Genomic DNA, 18,486 nt, shown 5'->3' with positions numbered 1-18,486 from the left:
TCTCTGAGTCAGGAGGCCCATGCCCTCTGCATGAGCACCAAAGGCCAGGTAAACTGGTGGGGCGGGGGTGGGGGTGGGGGGACTTTCCTGCAGAGACAAAAGGACTTCAAGTCATAGTAGAATACCCGTAGAGGAACAAGACTTTTTGCAGACTCTAATGGAAACGGGAGTGTCACAGATTTGTTTAATCTGAGACCTTCAAAGTTCCCTTACCTTTAACCATTTTAATGAATATTTCTCTTTAATCATTTCTTTTCTTGAGTTCCTTGTCACTCAGAAACACATCCACTGATGCTCCTGCAGAGGCAATCTTTATAAGCTTTGTAAGAAAGCTGGAGGCCTGGCTGGGAACATCGTATAGGTAAGGATGACAGAATCAGGTTGGGCAGGAAAGGGGAGGACCCTCTGGTGGAGCTTTCCTACAGGGCTGGGCTTTTGTAAATGGAGTGTAAAGTTGCCTGATTGGCAGGATTCCAGGGTCAATGAGAATGGTCCCTGTAACTCTCTTCCCTCTCCAAGAACAGCTCATACTCCAAGGTACTTGGCACGTGAGATTCAACTATCATAGACTTATTCCTTTGAGTTTTTCTCTATAAATGAATGCTTTGAAAAACCAAATAACTTTGAGAGAAGTAATGTGCTGACCTATTGCTCACTAAAGTGTTAGTTGTCAATTAAAACAGATTTTGTCCCAACCAGTGGGGCAAAGAGTGAGAGAGCAACTATATGGTAGAACTGGGAGGGATGAAAAAGGCACAGAAAGGGGAGGAGAAGTGAGAAATGGAGAGTAGACGTATGAAAGAAAAGTGAAAAGTGAAAGTATTAGTTGCTCAGTCCCGTCCAACGCTTAGGGACCCCATGGACTGTAGCCCACCAGGCTCCTCTGTCCATGGATTTCCCAGGCAAGAATACTCGAGTAGGTTGCCATTCCCTTCTCCAGGGGATCCTCCCTATCCAGGGATCGAACTCGGGTCTCCTGTATTACAAGTAGATTCTTTACCGTCTGAGCCACCATGCAGGTTTGATCCCTGGATTGGGAAGATCCATTGGAGAAAGGCATAGCAATCTACTCCAATATTTTTGCCTGAAGAATCCCATGGACAGTGGAGTCTGGCGGGCTATAGTCCATGAGGTCGCAAAGAGTTGGACACGACTGAAGCTACGTAGTAGGCACACGTACCACTTCTCTCTATCTTCTCTGGGCCCAACAGCCTCCTTTTTGGATACCTTCCACAGCACTCAATTCCAGAGTATGAAAAGCTGTGCTCTTATTACCTTGATGATAAGAAAGACCATTCTGTTTCCACCCAACCCCTCTAAATTTGACTATCCAGATGATGCAAGGAAATCATGGAAGTAGAAACATGAATTAATCTGTTCAAATTCTGATGAACTCTTAACTACCACTGGAAATCTCTAATTCATTATAGAAAGCCAACATTATTAAATCTTTGTCTGAACCTTAATTTTCATCATCTGCAAAATGGGCTTAAAACATCAAACCCTCATGAGCCAGCTCATTCATTCATTTATATAGCCAATGTATAGTGAGAATTTACTATATGCCAGGCATGTCATAAGAGCTGCAGACACTAAATAAAAAAAATTTTCTTTTTTTTTTTCAGTAAAACCTCTGTCAACCTGAAGATTACTTTCTAGTGATCATGTCTTTGAAAGGGTTTTGTGAGTAGTTAGGTACCTCAAAACTGTAAAGATGTAAAATAAGTCTAGCTTTAAATTCTGGTTTTGTGTTCCAGGGCAACACTGAGCAAGTTTCAGCCTCCCAGAGGAAATTGTTCTCTTCAGGTGTTTCAAGACAATCTCACGTCTGCTCTGGCCTTTGCCTCTTCATACTGAACTCCTCAGGTTTCTTTGGCTGCTCTTCCTGTGGCTCACCTTGTAGATCTAACCCTTTCTCACTGCATTTTTAATATTCCTTTAAGAGTGGGGCCCTGGACAGACCACATGATTCTAGAGCAGTCTACAGAGTGTAACCTGCCTGTAATGCAGACCCTAGAGTAGACTCAGCTTGCTTATTTAGCAACCATTGTTTTTTCCTTGGCACCAATACTCATGTACGCACAAAACATTCAGGCCAATTTATGGAGGTATCAGGTTTGAAAATGAAACTCCAAGCATCACTGTGAGTAGAGAGAAACAGAGCTGGCACATCAGTATGGCGTGCATAATATAGTAGCTTCCATAATTTAATAGAGAAATAACACTTCTCATTCTCATCACCAGAAAACAATCACCATATGAATGCACTTTAGGTATTAATAACTGTTCCTTGATTCATAAACAATCTTATTTAAAAATTCTCACTCCCAAAGATGCTTATCTTCTTACCGGGGGAGGCCCGAGGGTGGGGGGAAGGCAAGGTAAGTATGATTCACCACATACAGTTGAATTCTCAGCCAAATTCACAGCCATAAGAATAAAAACACAGTTAATGAGTATTATCAGAGTCAGCACCCCAAATAGTGAGATACAGAATTCCATTCACTCTATCATGGCCATGACTGACATTTAATTATTCTCTATTTTTTTGGTGCTTATAATTCCATTCTTATCATTCATTGTAAATCCTTTGGTACCCCTAGAAAAAGCGAGATCGAGTGACAAAACAGAGATAATGAAATCAGAGGCAGTAGAATAAAATTATATCTTGTAGGTAAAGCGATGATTCAGTAAAGCACGTTATTTCATAAGGTTGCAGAAGCTGGGGGAGGGAATCAGAATTCATGCAGCAGGTTTTCAAGAGAGCTGAGAAGGAATCCATAGGTGGGAGACACACAATAGATGGGGGGGGGGGCGGGTTATGTGTTGTGGAATGAACATTTAACTAAATGTTAACTCAGTTGTGCTTCTGTAGCATCTAGCTGTGACCTTAGGCATATCACTTAACCTTCTATGGGTTTTTCACTTTCCCACCTATAAAATGCTATTACAACCTTTCATTATTGTAAAACCTAAAAAGATGTATAGATGGTATACAAATGTAAGGATTCAAATTATTTCCAATATTAGAGGTGAAACTGGAAGGCTGTGAGTGCATGCTTAGTTGCTCAGTCGTGTCTGACTCTTTGCCACCCTATGAACTACAGCCCATCAGGTTCCTCTATCCATGGAATTCCCCAGGCAAGAATACTGGAGTGGGTTGCCACTTCTTTCTCCAGGGGATCTTTTTGACCTAGGGATCGAATCCATGTCCCTTGTGTCTCCTGCCTTTGCATGCAGATTCTTTACCCTTGTGACACCTGGGAAGGCTATGAGCAATGTCAAAAGATGAAGAGTATTTTGATCAAATTTAACCAAGAGGCATAGGACTGTGGAGTTTCCTACTATCTTCCAGTGCTACCTGGGGGACCCACATGCTCCAGGTTGTCCCCATTCTGCCTGAATTGCCAATTACACTGAAGAGTAAAGGTCACTGGCCTGGCTTGGCCAGTGGGCTCTGCTGAGAGGAGTTGGAAGAGAAAATGATTCCCACACACAGCTGTGGGAGCCACAGAGCCCAAGGGAGATGCCAAGTTAAAAACCCACTGGTGTGGAGGCGCCAAGGCTACTAAAGCCAAGAAAGGAATGTGAGTGTGTTGCCAACCAAGAAGGAGGAGCTAGGTAATCATGGGGAGTTAAAGTAGGAATGAAATCAGGGGATCAAAGATCCAAGAGTCAAGAGAGGGGAGTGATGGTTGCAGTGGGCCTGTGGGAGGCTAGTTTGGCTTTGTGAGTGGCCAGTTTCAACATTCCAGGCAAAGGGGTTCATGGATGGGTACTTTCACTTAGTCTAAAAATGGACTGCCAATTGCATCAGATACCTGGCAAGAGGGTTCATCTTTCTTCCTCTTTACTAGACTTCTCGCACCCTATTTCTCTGTGTGTCTCTGCTTGTAGAGACAGGTGACATCTCTCTGATTGCTGGTATTCTTGTATGGTCACAGACGATGATGTAATCTTACTTTTCTTGAAAGATACCTTGCCCTCTGTTTACGTGGCAGCCATGAGAAGACTCCTCTTAGATCTCTGATGTCAGGAAGCATAATTAACCCATGGCCCAGTTGCCATCCTCTGAAATTCATCATGGCATTCCTGCTGAGAGCACTCTTCCTACAGCTTATCCCAGCCAATAACTAAGGTCAGCAGGGATGCTAAGATAGGTCCCTTCCTATATGCCAGGGGACTTCTTTGCTGGGAGACTGGCTTGGTCCCCCTGAAAGCCTTATCGTACTCTCCTTAGAACCGCACTACAGTCTGAAATGCCTTCACCCGCCCCTCCTTCCTTCCCTCTCTCTTTCACTCAAGGGCAGGCCACCATCAAAGTAGACATCTCTTCCAGCCTCTCTTTCCCCTACCCTTTTCCTCTCATAGCTGTTACATTTCTTGCATGTCTAATCCCACATTAATGACTGCTTATCAGAGGATCTACATTTTTACAAGTCACACATAAAAAGTGCTCAAGAATAGATCTGGGCCCCACTCATAGCCTCAGAAACCTGCCCTCACATATGCTCTTGCTCGAGACCAAACCTCAGTAGCATACATTTCTTTCAGGAAAACATTCCAAGATCCCTTGAATCAGAAAGCGGCCCAAGATAGGGGTTTATCAAATTCAACAGTAGGGAACAATGAAGGATCATTTCTCTTGGAAGAGAAGGAGTTCTCTAGACCATTAAATTGCTGGTTGGTGTCTTCTTCCTTCTCTTTCCTTCCTTTCTGTGCACTTCAGCCCTAAAGGTTTTAGGTGGGACTGGAGGTAGGAAAAGCCATAGTGGCTCAGAGTGGAAGCCTGGCAAGATGAGGGCACCTATGTGAGGGAATGTGGCCCTGAGTGGGAGTCACAGCCTAAGAGAGCCAAGGAGGACCCCACAGGAATGGCCAGTCTGAATGATGTCAGGAGAGATTTCACCAGTGGGAAGAGAGGGTGGCAGAGAAATCCCACATGTGTAGCCAGAATGGATATGGAGGACATCTGTGTGAGAGAGGGGTATAGATCAAGGTGGGAGACTGGTTATATACAAGAGGCTAAAATAAATAACTGACTATACTCAGAAAAATAGCACCTAAGGTTCTTATTGTCAGAAAGGAGTTTAAAATATGGAAAGGGAGAAAATCAGACCAAACCATAGGGGCTTCCCAGGTGGCACTAGGGATAAAGAACCTATCTGCCATGCAAGAGACATGAGACTCAGGTTCTATCCCTGGTAGGAAGATCCCCTGGAGGAGGGCATGGAACCCACTCCAATATTCTTGCCTGGAGAATCCCATGGACAGAGGAGCCTGGCAGACTGCAGTCCATGGGGTCGCACAGAGTTGGACACAACTGAAGCGACTTAGCATAGCACACAACACAGAAATCTGAAGTACCACTGTGAGCTCACCGTTTTCAATATGTATGTATAGACAGACAAAGAAATAACCATAATGTAAATGTATGCTTGTGTGTGTATGTAACCATTACTCAACCCTAAAAGAAATCAGGACTCCTTGGAGAAGTGGCTGAATTTAGGACTGAGGGGAAAGTACAATATGATAGAGGAACACCCCAGAGGCTGGACAACGGGGAAGCTCAGTGATGCAAAAGGCCAAAAGCGTGTAGAAGCCTGTTCAAAAGGGCTCCTATGGCCAAATCAGAGCAATTTGAACACCAAAATAAGTAGCAATTGTAATGGAATGTGACTTATTAAAAAGTAAAGCGTACTAAGAAAGATCAATAAATGAGTACATGGAAAGTCTGATGAGGAACAAGGTATTTACACAGCTTCAAAATTCCTCCTGACAAAATACTAATGAACTATAAAGATAAAAAGAGTTACTTTAATATGAAGGCACAAGCAACCATCACCTTAATCGAGTGATCAAAGTGAACTTCGGTAGCAATGGGGACAAATAAAAGTTTCATGCGTCACCTGCTAGGATGCGATGAAAAGATTCCCGCATCACTCATGTGATAATTCTGCCAAAGATGCCTCATCTGAATCTTATCACCAGAAAACATCAGAGAAACACAAATTGAGGAACATTCCATGAAATAACTGGTTTGTAATCCTCGGTCCAAAAAGGATTGAAGGGCTTTTCCAAATAGGAGACTAAGGAGACGTGACACTAAAAGTAACCATTGATTTCAGACTGAATCTGTTTGCTACAAAGAGCATCGTTGGAGCAATTGATGAGAGTTTTTTTTTTTTAAGTCTGTTTTCATTACTCTAGGAGGTGGATCAAAGTATAAATTTTATGCTGGAGCATAAATTTCCCTCTAAAACGTTTATAAGTATCTGGGTTTACATTTCGGTCCTTAATTCATTTTGAATTTATTTTTGTGCATAGTGTTAGGGAGGGTTATCATTTCATTCTTTTACATGTAGCTTATTGAAGAGTTGTCTTTTCTTTATTGTATGTTCTTGCCTCCTTTATCACAGATTAGTTAACCTCTGGGATTTCTATCCTGCTCCAATGAACGACATTTCTGCCTTTGTGCCAGTACCATATTGTTTTGACCAATCGCCCAGAGTAATGAAAATAAAAACAAAAATGAATAAATGGGGCCTAATTAAACTTAAAAGGTTTTCGACAGCAAAGGAAACCATAAACAAAAAGCAAGACAACCCAAAGGATGGAAGAAAATATTTGCAAACAAAGTGACCAACAAGGCATTCATCTCCAAAATATATAAACAGCTCATGAAGCTCAATACCAACAAGAACAAAAAACCCAATCAAAAAATGGGTGGAAGATCTGAATAGACATTTCTCCAGACATACATATGACCAAAAAGCACATGAAAAAACCTCAGCATCCCTAATTATTCAGTTCAGTTCAGTTACTCAGTTGTGTCCGACTCTCTGTGACCGCATGAATTGCAGCACGACAGGCCTCCCTGTCCATCACCATCTCCTGGAGTTCATTCAAACTCACGTCCATTGAGTTGATGATGCCATCCAGCCATCTCATCCTCTGTCGTCCCCTTCTCCTCCTGCTCCCAATGCCTCCCAACATCAGAGTCTTTTCCAATGAGTCAACTCTTCACATGAGGTGGCCAAAGTACTGGAGTTTCAGCTTTAGCATCATTCCTTAAAGAAGTGCAAATTAAGACTACAATGAGGTATTACCTCACACTGATCAGAATGCTGCTGCTGCTGCTGTTAAGTCTCTTCAGTGGTGGCTGACTCTGTGCAACCCCATAGACGGCAGCCCACCAGGCTTCCCCGTCCCTGGGATTCTCCAGGCAAGAATACTGGAGTGGGTTGCCATTTCCTTCTCCAATGCATGAAAGTAAAAAGTGAAAGTGAAGCCACTCAGTCGTGTCCGACTCTTAGCGACCCCATGGACTGCAGCCTACCAGGCTCCTCTGACCATGGGATTTCCAGGCAAGAGTACTGGAGTGGACTGATCAGAATAGCCATCATCAAAAAATCTACAAATAATAAATGTTGGAGAGGGTGGGGAGAAATGGAACCCTCCTACACTGTTAGTGGAATGTAAATTGGTGAAACCACTATAGAGAACAGTATGGAGTTTCCTTAAAAAACTATTAATAGAGCTACCATATGATCCAGCAATTCTACTCCTGGGCATATATCTGGAGAAAAACATGGTTATAAAGGATATATGTACCCCACTGTTCATTGCAGCAGAGTTTACAATAGCCAGGACATGGAAGCAATGTAAATATTCATCAACAGAGAAATGGATAAAAAAGATGTGGTACATATGTACAATGGAATATTACTCAGTCATAAAAAATGAACAAAATAATGCCATTTGCAGCAACATGCATAAACCTAGAGACTGCCATAGTTAGTGAAGTAAGTCAGACAGAGAAGGACAAATATTATATGATACCATATATATGTGCAACCTTAAAAAATGGTACAAATGAACTTATTTACAAAATAGAAACAAGAGTTACAGTTGTAGAAAGTCATCTCATAGTTACCAGGGGTTGGAAAGATCCCCTGGAGAAGGGAAAGACTACCCATTCAAGTATTCTGGCCTGGAGAATTCCATGGACTGTCTGTGGGGGTGTAGAGTCGGACATGAGTGAGTGACTTTCACTTTCTAAGGGGAGGGGGATGAATGGGGAGATTTGGGTTGAAATATATATACCACTATTTATAAAATAAATAACTAATAAGCTATTATATAGCACAGGAAACTCTACTCAATACTCTGTAATGACCTGTATGGGGAAAGAATCTGTGAAGATTGAATATATGTGTAACCGATGTACTTTGCATACAGCAGAAAGTAACACAACATTGTAAATCAACTATACTCCAATAAAAAAATTAAATAGTAAAAAAACAGTTTTCAAGAAAAAAGTCTAATGATTAGATAGTAATAATGTTCAATGTTAGCACGTTCTCTTGGATTATCAATTCTACAGAAATACACATGAAAACAAACACACATTCACAGGGGTATTCTTTGCAGTATAATCCATGGTAGTAAAGAGATGAGAAACAATCAAAATGCCCATTAATGAAGCACTAGCTAAGTAAATTATTGTGTATTCACATGATGAAGTACTATGTAACCCTGGAAAATAATTATTTGAGTGATCCAAACTCCAAATAAATTAAGTGAAGTGTGTGTGTGTGTGTGTGTGTGTGTGCACGCGTGGGCGCCTAAAAGTATCTTTGGAAGGAGTGGTTGTCAAGACAGGACAGTTTATATACGTGTATACACACTGCTTGCGTTTTTTTTTTTTTTTTTTACTATATTCATTTTTATCTTTTTAAAATGGTTGTTAGGTTTTAACAAGGATATATGATTGTCTACAAGCTGTGCAAAGAGAAAAACATATCTGTAATTAAGTGTTTACCAGATTTCTTAGTTATCCTGAATCTGCTCAAAATCTCCATCCCCTGCCCTTCTACTCTTATACACTATTGCCCCAGGTGTAACACCATTGCCCCAGCCCACACTTATGACAGGCATTCTAATTGATCCCAGGATTCACGACTACTGCACCCAGACACAGAAGGAGAATTCTTCTCAGCTCACACAGCCCAGCAGCTACTATGTCAGTTTGGTAAGGAAGGAGAAAACCTTTACCTCCCTGTCCTCCAGGGAGCATCTCACAGAAGTGAAGTCTTCTGATGTTGTGGTCTCTTCCAGATGCTCTAACCTTAGTAGAGCAACGAGGTCCTGGGCATGGCCTGCCATTCAAAGTCTAGCCCAGCCCTGCTCACTCACCCCTATTTGTCTGCTCTGTTGGGGGTGGTGCCAGTCCTTTTCTGGAACTTCAGGAGAACTGCTTACCACTCAGGTCATGGACCACAGTGTGGATTCAGCAATACCTTCAACCAGTAGAGCTGGGTCCTTCTCCAACTTTGATGTGCCCTCAAGTCCCCAGGAATCCTGTTGAAATTCAGACTCAGATCCAAGATTCAGAAGAGCGCCTGAGATGCTGAATTGTTCACAATCTCCCTCGTGATTCCTTGCTGCTGGTCCTGGGACTACACTTTAACTAGGAAGCCCTTCAAGCATGGGCTCTGAAACTTCAGGTGCAATCAATATCACCAGGCAGCTTCACTGAAACACAAATTGCTGAACCATGCCCCCCACCCCAGAGTGTCTTATTCCATAGATCTGGGGTGCAGCCTAAGAATTTGCATTCTTAACAGGTTCCCAGGTAATCCTGCTGCTTCTGTTCCAAGATAGAAGAGTTCTGTCTCCAACTTGAAGAGGGATCCTCCAGGAAACCTGCATAGGGAAAAAAGCCGAGTGTGGCAGTATAGGGCACATCTGATTTGAAACCCTTAGTTGTCACCCTAGGATTTTTATGTCAGGAAAACTGCTTAACCATTCTGAGCCTCAGTGCCACTGCCTGTGAAATGGGTCTATCACTGCCTTACTCCGAGGGACATGGGCTAAATCTCCCGTATGAGCACAGTGCTCCTAGGCAGACCTAAGATTTAGAGCCTGTTCACATTTGACATTTGCAGGTGTCCTGAGTGCTAAAGTGGCAACAGCAGCCGAATTTTTCCCTTAAAAGTCTTCCCATTGCTGCATACTAGCCCTGCGTCTGTGAAGTGGTCTCCTGCTTCCTCCTGGCTGCTCTCTGGAATGTCTCTCTGCTTTTACAGGCGCTCCTCGGAGGGAAGTGTAACCACAGGGAGCAGGGATCCAAACCAGGGTTTCCTTGGCCCTTCATGAAGGCTTCCAGGCCCATGATCCTGCCCGCACCCACAACCCAGGTCACCAGATCCACAAGTTGTTGCAAATTACTAGCTATAGTGGTGAGGTGGTGGGAAAAGGGAGTAAGAAGATACTGTCTGGCACGAGGCAGCTGGGGTTTTCAGTAATGCTTCCTCTCTGCATGTCTTCCCAAAGCAGCGCAAAATACAGATGAACAGGGCGCCTGATGGCACTGAAGCCTCTCTCAGATGCTTGGCACTGTGGGCTTGCCATCATCCATCAGGGCTCACTGGAATATGCCCCCAGACACCCCTGAAATTCATGTACCTCAACAGTCAGGAGAGGGCTGATATTGGGGGGGATTTAGATAAGGAGATTTCCAAGTAACTCTTAACCCTTTAAGAACCAAAGCTTGAACCCCCAACCCTCCCCTATCCCAAATCCACTCTGTTAGAAAGCTTCCCAAGGCTTCTGTGCTCCCTTCAGTACTTTTCTCATCATAATGACCCAGGGTCAGTACTGGAACATCAATTAGTGTGTCTAATAGAACCACTTGAACAATCTTCTTTATCTTGGATCCCTTGAATCTCAATGCCCTTTTTACCTCATGCTTTTCTGAAGTTGGTTTTTCCCTCAGCCCTCAGATTTGACAGGTTGGGTTTTAAAACAAATATTTGGTGTAGCCTTTGCTCTGCTTCTTTGCTAACTCATCTGCTCTAACTTGGAAGCCAATTTCCTAACTGTCTTGGATTCCTCTGGATGTCTCATGAGCTTAACTCCTGCCATAGAGGGAGATGGATGCAACTAGGTTGCGTAAAAAAATTTCCCCTGTATGATCAACAATCCCTATCTTCAAGTGCTTTTGTGTTCTTCCTCCAGCCTCTTAAGGCCTTTCACCTTTTTCATTTCTACCAGCTTTGTGTCAGACTGTCACTGCTTCATAAGTACCTGATGTTAGCTAGCTGTTCCCTTTCTGCTGTGAGCTGTAACATCAAATCACCAAGCATGTTAGAACTGTGTAAAAACTAAGAATGAGTAAGCACTAAATGAAGGCTTGTAGGTGGCCTTCCTAAGAGTAAAGCGCATGCATTTTGTCTCTATGCTTCCAGGCCTGACTCCCTGTATCTGATCATAATCTGCATAGCTGATGTGATACAAAGCCTTGCTTTCTATTTCTAAGCATTAGTTAAAGCATTGTCACAATACATTTTATTTATATTCCCCTAATCTCCACATAATGGAGAAATATAGCCTCATCACTGGAAGGGACACAGATCATCTATTCAAAACCAAAGCATGTGACAGATGAAGAAGCAGAAGCTGCAGGTGAGGATAAATGGTTTGCTGAAGATCTCACTATTTATGTAGATCCTGGATTCTGTTTTACATCTCCCCCAATTCCCAACTGAATGTCTTTTATCCATCACCAGTGGTTTAGTCATTAATTCATGCATTACATATTTACAGCAGAAGCCAAATATGTTCAGTTACAATGGATTCACAAGGATCTGTTCAGACTGTGATTATCTGTGGGGAGTATCTGAAACATCTCAAAAGAAGTCTAGGACTTTGGTGGTAGGGTATCTGAAAGCCAACGCCCATGCAATCTGTATTATATAATCCTATACAATGTTAGGCAAACCAAGAATTATATTCTCCATGTTTTGGAGATGGTAAAACTGAATCCAACGAGGTAAAGTGATTGGTGCAAAGTTTAGGGCCTGCACAGAGACTGGAATCTGAGATTCTGACTCCTGGCCCCTCTGCTTCCCATACATCCTGTGCTCCTCTGCCCAGAGAATCAACAGCTCTTGGAGAGGAATTTTGATTCCTTGAGAAAGGGCAAGCTTGTGGAAGCGCTGGACTGGAAATGACAGGATCTCTGGAAGAGCCTTTAGAGAAAACTAGGAAGAAGCTCTCATTTTATTCATAATCTAGTTATCCCCTGGATGCTTACTCAGCCTCCAGAGACTTGCTCACCTCTAGAGAATGATTCACAATGTGTGACTCAGGACACCTAAGACTTCACAACACTTCTGTTGATAAATATTAAAAAGATGATCTTCTGTAGTATATACATGCAATGGAATATTACTCAGACATAAAAAAGAATGAAATTCTCCATTTACAGTAACATGGATGGACTTGGAGGGCATTATGCTAAGTGAAATAAATCAAACAGGGAAAGACAAGTACTGTGTGATATCATTTCCTCTGTCCATGGGGAGTCTCCAGGCAAGAATTCTGGAGTGGGTTGCCATGCCCTCCTCCAGGGGGTCTTCCCAACCCAGGGATCAAACCCAGAGTCTCCCACATTGCAGGCAGATTCTTTACCAGCTGAGCCACAAAGGGAGCCCAAGAATACTAGAATGGGTATGCTATCCCTTCTCCAGGGGATCTTCCTGACCCAGGAATCAAACCAGGGTCTCCTGCATTGCAGGCTGATTCTTTACCAGCTGAGCTACCAGGAAAGTCAAAAAAATACAGCACACTGACAAATGTAACAAAATAGAAGCAGGTGTAGAGAACAAACTAGTGGTTATCAGTGGGGAGAAGGAAGTGGATAGCACACAATAGGGGCAGAGGATTAAAAGGTGCAAACTATTAGGTATATTTTACAACATGGGAAATGCAGGTAATATTCTATAATAACTACAAATGTAATATAATCTTTAAAAATAGTGAACCATTATACTGTACACCTGTAACCTATTTAATATTATATAGCAACTATACTTTAATTAGGAAAAGGACATTTGATAAAAGTTCAGAAAAAATTGATCTTCCCCCAACAACAAAGCCAAAAATATATAGAAGTCAAACAGTCTTCAAGGGCAAGATCCTCAAAACCTGGATTATTACAATAGCCTCCCACTCATCTCTCTGCATCCTTTCTGTCTTCTCCAATTTGTCCTCTACTCTGTCACAAAAAAATAAGCTTTCTAAATCATGAGCTTAAAAGTCTCCAATAACTCTCGCTTATAGGAACTTCCATTCAGTATTAGAAGACTTGTGTTTGTATGTGTGTGTGTGTGTGTGTGTGCGCAAGCACTTAGTCGCTCAGTTGTGTCCGACTCTGTGATCCCATGGACTGTAGCCTGCCAGGCTCCATGCCATGGAATTTTCCAGGCAAGGATACTGGAGGAGTTTGTCATTTCTTACTCCAGGGGATCGATCCCGTGTCTCCTGTGTCTCCAGCAATGAGCCACCTGGGAAGTCCATTAGAAAACATGCGTGTGTGCATGCTCAGTCACTCAGTCATGTCTGATACTTTGAAACCCCATGGACTGTAGCCTGCCAGACTCCTCTGCCCATGGAATTTTCCAGGCAAGAATACTGGAGGGGGTTGCCATTTCCTAATCCAGGATTAGAAGACATACATACCCTTAAACTACAGGTTTTTCCAAACTCATCTCCCTGTAATATTCCTCTTGGGGTAGCTTATTCCAAACTCAGCTTCTTGAAATCCCATGTGCTCTCATTGCTTTGCTGGCTGGAGCCTCCCAACAGCCATTTTCTCAGCTGCAATATCCTTTCCTTTGAGAGCCAGAGGCCCAAATCCTACTGATGTTCTGAGAGCCAATACAAGTGCCCACGCTACCCAGAAGCAACTGCTGCCTCCTCCAATTCCCTCATATTTCATCTGTATGTCTCTCAAGGCATTTATCACACTCTATTTTGTATCACTATTATTTATAGATATGTCAGATCTCAACTTTCAAATCGTTTTTTTTTTTTAAACTAGGATCTTCTGCTTTATTTTTACATCCTTTGCAGGATTTAGTGGTACCCTGATCACAGCAGATTTACCATGGCAGCATAGGAACTGTGTGGAGTTTTCCATTTTGGAAGCTTGAATTCAAATCCTGACTCTGCTACCCCCTAGCTATATGACCGCAGCTAGGGTCCTTAACTACCCTGAGCCTCAGTTTCCTCACCTGAAGGAAGAAAGTAATAATATCTCCTTGGCAGTGTTAGTGATAAGGTGAGTAAGAGGTCTGCCATAGATTTTTACACAAATAAATAAACGGACATTTTACTAAGTATTGCCGAAGGGAAAAAAATGAATAATTTGGGGGAATGTGTGAGATAAAGATCCAGCTGAGCTGAAATTGACTAGTGATCAAATTCAGAGAGCTCCAAGATGTTCCTCCTCCCTTTCTCCCTTTAGACCCAAACAACACAGCATCTTCATCTAGAAAACCTTTGTCTGCTTCACTGCCACTCCTTTCTGCTGCTGATCCTTCACTTCTTCCAGTTTAGGACAGAGCTTTCCAGTTCCCCCAGGACCCTCTCCCTAAACTCCAGGTTGTAGGTATTTAAATATGGTCCCCAGATGGTGCTGAGAAGGAGGGCACAGCCCCATCCTTCCCTCCCCATTCTGCCTACTTCGCCTACCAGGCCAATGAGAAACAGGTGATTGCAGACGGTCCTGGGGGAGGCTTTGATCTGCCGGCTACACAGAAGCCAGCTGAGCCAAGAAGGAGTAGTGTCAGATTTATTGCGGCCCTGAGAAGTACAGATATTAGGTTGGCTGTAGCTCACTGACCTCTTCAGGCTTTCCATTTTGGTCCAAGATTTATTACCTCCTTGGCTTTTTTAATTCCAGGGATCTGTGCCTTTAACATTTCTGCTCAAGCCCCCCAATTCACAAGGACTTCCTGTTTGCCGAGACCACAGATAAAGAAGACACAAACCACAGAACACCAACACTATGTAATTTTTTTGTTCCTGACTCCTTAATTTCTCAGCCATCCTAGGTGTTCTGTCAAGTTGCAGTCTGAAAGTCTAGACCAAGAGATATCTATGATAGAAAATGTACATCAGTATTTCAAGTCCTCTGAATTTATTCTAGCCATTTGACAGTTGCTTGGAGATACAATCTCAATTTTTGCAATGGCCCCTTCAGCAAGATATTTATGGCAGATACAACTGTAATTATTTACCTGTAACAAAGTCCAGGTCTGTCTGCTTCAGGTGATTCAGGCAGCAGAGGGACAGGGAGAAAAGATTCATCTTGCTCTTGTCCAAAAGTTGACCTTTTGCCCTAGGGTCCCTTCCCCACTCATTATAAAAATGCTGATGCACAGGCCATGGGCTGTCTCCCATGTCTCTTCCAGATACCCGCAGTGAAATATGTGGATATATGTATATGTGTGTATGTGAAGTGATGGCAAAGAGACAGATTTGGGGAGCCCCTGGAAGACAAGCAGAAGCTATGCTTCATTTTCTCTATTTTCTGGTTCACACTTACATGGGAATAACCTTTCCATTAGTACTTAAAGGTTTAATGTTTTCCTGCCACATAGGCAAAATAATACATAGCAATTGAAGTTGGGCCCAAAGTAGCCCCCTGCAGAGATTGTGCAGTTATTCTGAAGCTGCAGTTTCACAGGAAGTCTGGGTACCAGCCTGGTCGGCAGCATCTTTCTAGGTAGGTCATTTCTGATTCTGGTCTTTTCCAGTCACATTTCACTTTTACCCAAAAGTGGTTCCCAAGGTAATGGCCCAGTTTAAGGATTGGCAGATTTTCCAAATAACTTTTGGAAAATCATAATCCATCTTGAAACGGCAAAGATGTGGCAATTTTGACCACATCCATAAATAAGGATGATTCCAAAAAGTAGAGAAAGATTTTTCTGAGTTGTAACAACAATGTGGGAATAAATGTGTATCGCCTAAGGGATTTTTCTTAGAGCAGCAGCATCTATTTGAAAGATTATAAAAATCCCTGTATGTTTGTAAATATAACAAGTTTAAACCATGTTAATTTATATTCTTAATTTGTGTACTATTGTGGGGGTTGTTATTTGTGCTCTTGATGGAGGTGCCAAGAACCAAAGGCATTTGTGTGACATTCCGCACTCTGCGTGGTGGTGAGATTTTTGTACTTTGGCTCTTCTCCTGGCATTTGCATGGTTCAGAATCTTCTTGCCATCAGTGTTTGAGATGATCAAGCTGCTGCCCAGTTTAAACTTTCAGATAAAGCACTCCAGCTTGCTTGTCTCAGTATGATGGCAAGGAAATTCTAGTTTTTTTTTTTTTTTTCATTTGAAAATGCTATAGGCACATGGTAGCACATTTGAAAAGACATCAAAGTAGAAAGCCAAGAAGGACCACCTAGAGTCCAGTGATTGATTTCTTCAAGGATTGTTTTTCCTAAGTCTGTGGTTTACTTATTTGCAAACAGGTGAATATACCAGTTTTTTATTTGACATTGTAAGACATAAACCTTCAGATCTTATGGAAAACTCTTCACACACATCACTTGTAACAGCTGTGCTGCATTTCCTTGTATGGGTGTGTGCCTGCCTTGTTTTATTCTTGTCAATTATTTATTGATGCTGTTGCTTCTCCAATGTGTTTCTATTTCTTCAGGATTTCTAACACAGGAGCAGCCACTCCCATGATCTGTTCCATATAAAGCCTGGGTCCGTGAGCTGCTCCTCAGAGATCCCGGGGCTCTTGGTCCAGGCATCTGTACTGCTGGGTCAGAGGGTGCCTCCACAACCACCTGGCAACAAAGGAATCCCCTGAGCCCTACTTGGGGATCAACTAGGCTCATCTTTCAGCAATGAGCTCAGATTCCTGCTCAGTCCTATCTCAAAGCAGGATCCGAGTGGTTTGCCCCTAGTGCCATGGTAGGTTTAGGCAGCCCACTGGCCCCTGCATCAGGATCCTGGGGATTGCATCTGCCTTATTAGAGGAAACTGCAGAAGATCTCCATGGCCTATAATGGGGTTGGACTGGAGGTCGGACCCCAGAGGCCCCTGTGCTCAGTCACTTCAGTCCTTACGACTCTTTGCAACCCCAAAAACCATAGCCCACTAGGCTCCTCTGTCCATGGGATTCTCCAGGCAGAATACTGGAGTGCATTGCCATTTCCTTCTCCCAGAGGCCCCTGAGGGCCTTTCTGAGGGCAACCTGCATGCATGCTAAGTTGCTTCAGTCGTGTCCGACTCTTTGAAACCCTATGGACTATAGCCCCCCAGGTTCCTCTGACCAAGAGATTCTCCAGGAAAGAATACTGGAGTGGGTTTCCATGCCCTCCTCCAGGGAATCTTCCCAACCCAGGGATTGAAGCTGTGTCTTTTATGTCTCCTGTATTGGCAAGTGTGTTCTTTCCAAACAGTGCCACCTGGGAAGTCTTCTATGGGCAACACTGACCTGCAAACCACAGCTGCCCAGCAGAATCATGAGATTTGTGTCACTTGGAGCCCATTGCCCTGAAACTGTTCTAACGATGTGCTTGTATTGACTCATGCTTGCGTGCATAGGGACTTGGTTGTGCCTAAGTAAAATACATTCATATTACTTATTATTTTGGAGGAGCTACACAATGCCAGGCACCATGTAGATGAGAGAAACCAGCTTTCTCAAGATCACACAGCCAGGGAGCCACAGAACTGGATTTAAATTCCCATCTGCTGACTTCAAAGCCAAGGTTTTCTCCTTGTACCATTCTGTCCACACCAAAATCTCTAGAATTATCTAGTCTTGTTTTCTGACGAGGAGACCAAGATGTTGAGAAGTTTGAAGTTCCCTGTGGTCACATGGCTTGTTGATGATGCAATTGGGTCTCCAAAATCTGTCCGAAGCTGATCACTTGGTAGCAATTGATAATAAAACAGAGCTCCAGGTGATATGGGTCTGGGATGCTGAGGAGGGAACAGAGGCCACCTCAGAGCTGTCCTTTGCTCTTTGAGGCATCTGAGGGTTTTCCTTGTGTTCTAAACATTCCGAGTCCCTGCCTCCCCAGCCTGCAGGCATGCCAGGCTGTTTGTACAAGAACAGCACGTTCCCATGAACTCCGGAAAGCAGGAAGCACTGCCAGTTCACCCCAAGCAGGCATTCCAAGCTGGCCTGGGGACCTGTCAGTCAATGATCCATTTGCTGGTCACCGTCACTGGAGCTTCTCGCAGATTAGCCCGCCTGGGACACGTGGATCTGGTTTCTAAGCGAGAATCTGCAGTGACTCCTCAGGGAGGGGAAAGAAACTACTGTTAGGCTTCCGAGCCCCAGAAAATCCTTCCTCCAGCTGGGTACGGCACCAGACAGTCCGACACCCTAGCCGAACCGATTTGGCACACCAGTGAACAGCTGACGTGGCTCTCCATTTTCCACGGCGCATCTTGAGAAGTTGTGTGCCTAAGCCTTCCTGGGTGGCAGAATGAGCACTCAAAGCCTATAGCTTTGCTATTCGTTTTAAAAGCTCAGGAAGAAAATAAAAACAGGATGGCAACATCTTGCATTTATAGTCCATTTTTTTTTTCCTGAAGAGCTTTTGTATTCATTAACTTCCTCTGATGTTCTGCTTACAAAAGTATATTTCAGAAGGGATTT

General features: G+C 43.2%; 1 long non-coding RNA gene across 1 annotated transcript; it reads right to left on the bottom strand.

The window, feature by feature from the left end:
* Nucleotides 1-5,795: 5,795 nt before the first annotated feature.
* Nucleotides 5,796-9,184, bottom strand: LOC147378195 (uncharacterized). The gene is made up of 2 exons (XR_015151466.1): nt 9,058-9,184; nt 5,796-7,070 (listed from the first exon to the last, which is right to left on the bottom strand). It is a non-coding gene; the product is annotated as an uncharacterized LOC147378195 (long non-coding RNA).
* Nucleotides 9,185-18,486: the final 9,302 nt, after the last annotated feature.

The sequence above is a fragment of the Bos grunniens genome, chromosome 2, assembly GCF_055505025.1.
Source record: "Bos grunniens cultivar Pamir isolate PY7600 chromosome 2, Bosgru_T2T1.0, whole genome shotgun sequence".
Classification (NCBI taxonomy): domain Eukaryota; kingdom Metazoa; phylum Chordata; class Mammalia; order Artiodactyla; family Bovidae; genus Bos; species Bos grunniens.
The sequence above is the reverse complement of the archived record's forward strand: the minus strand, read 5'-3'. Positions and strand labels throughout refer to the sequence as shown.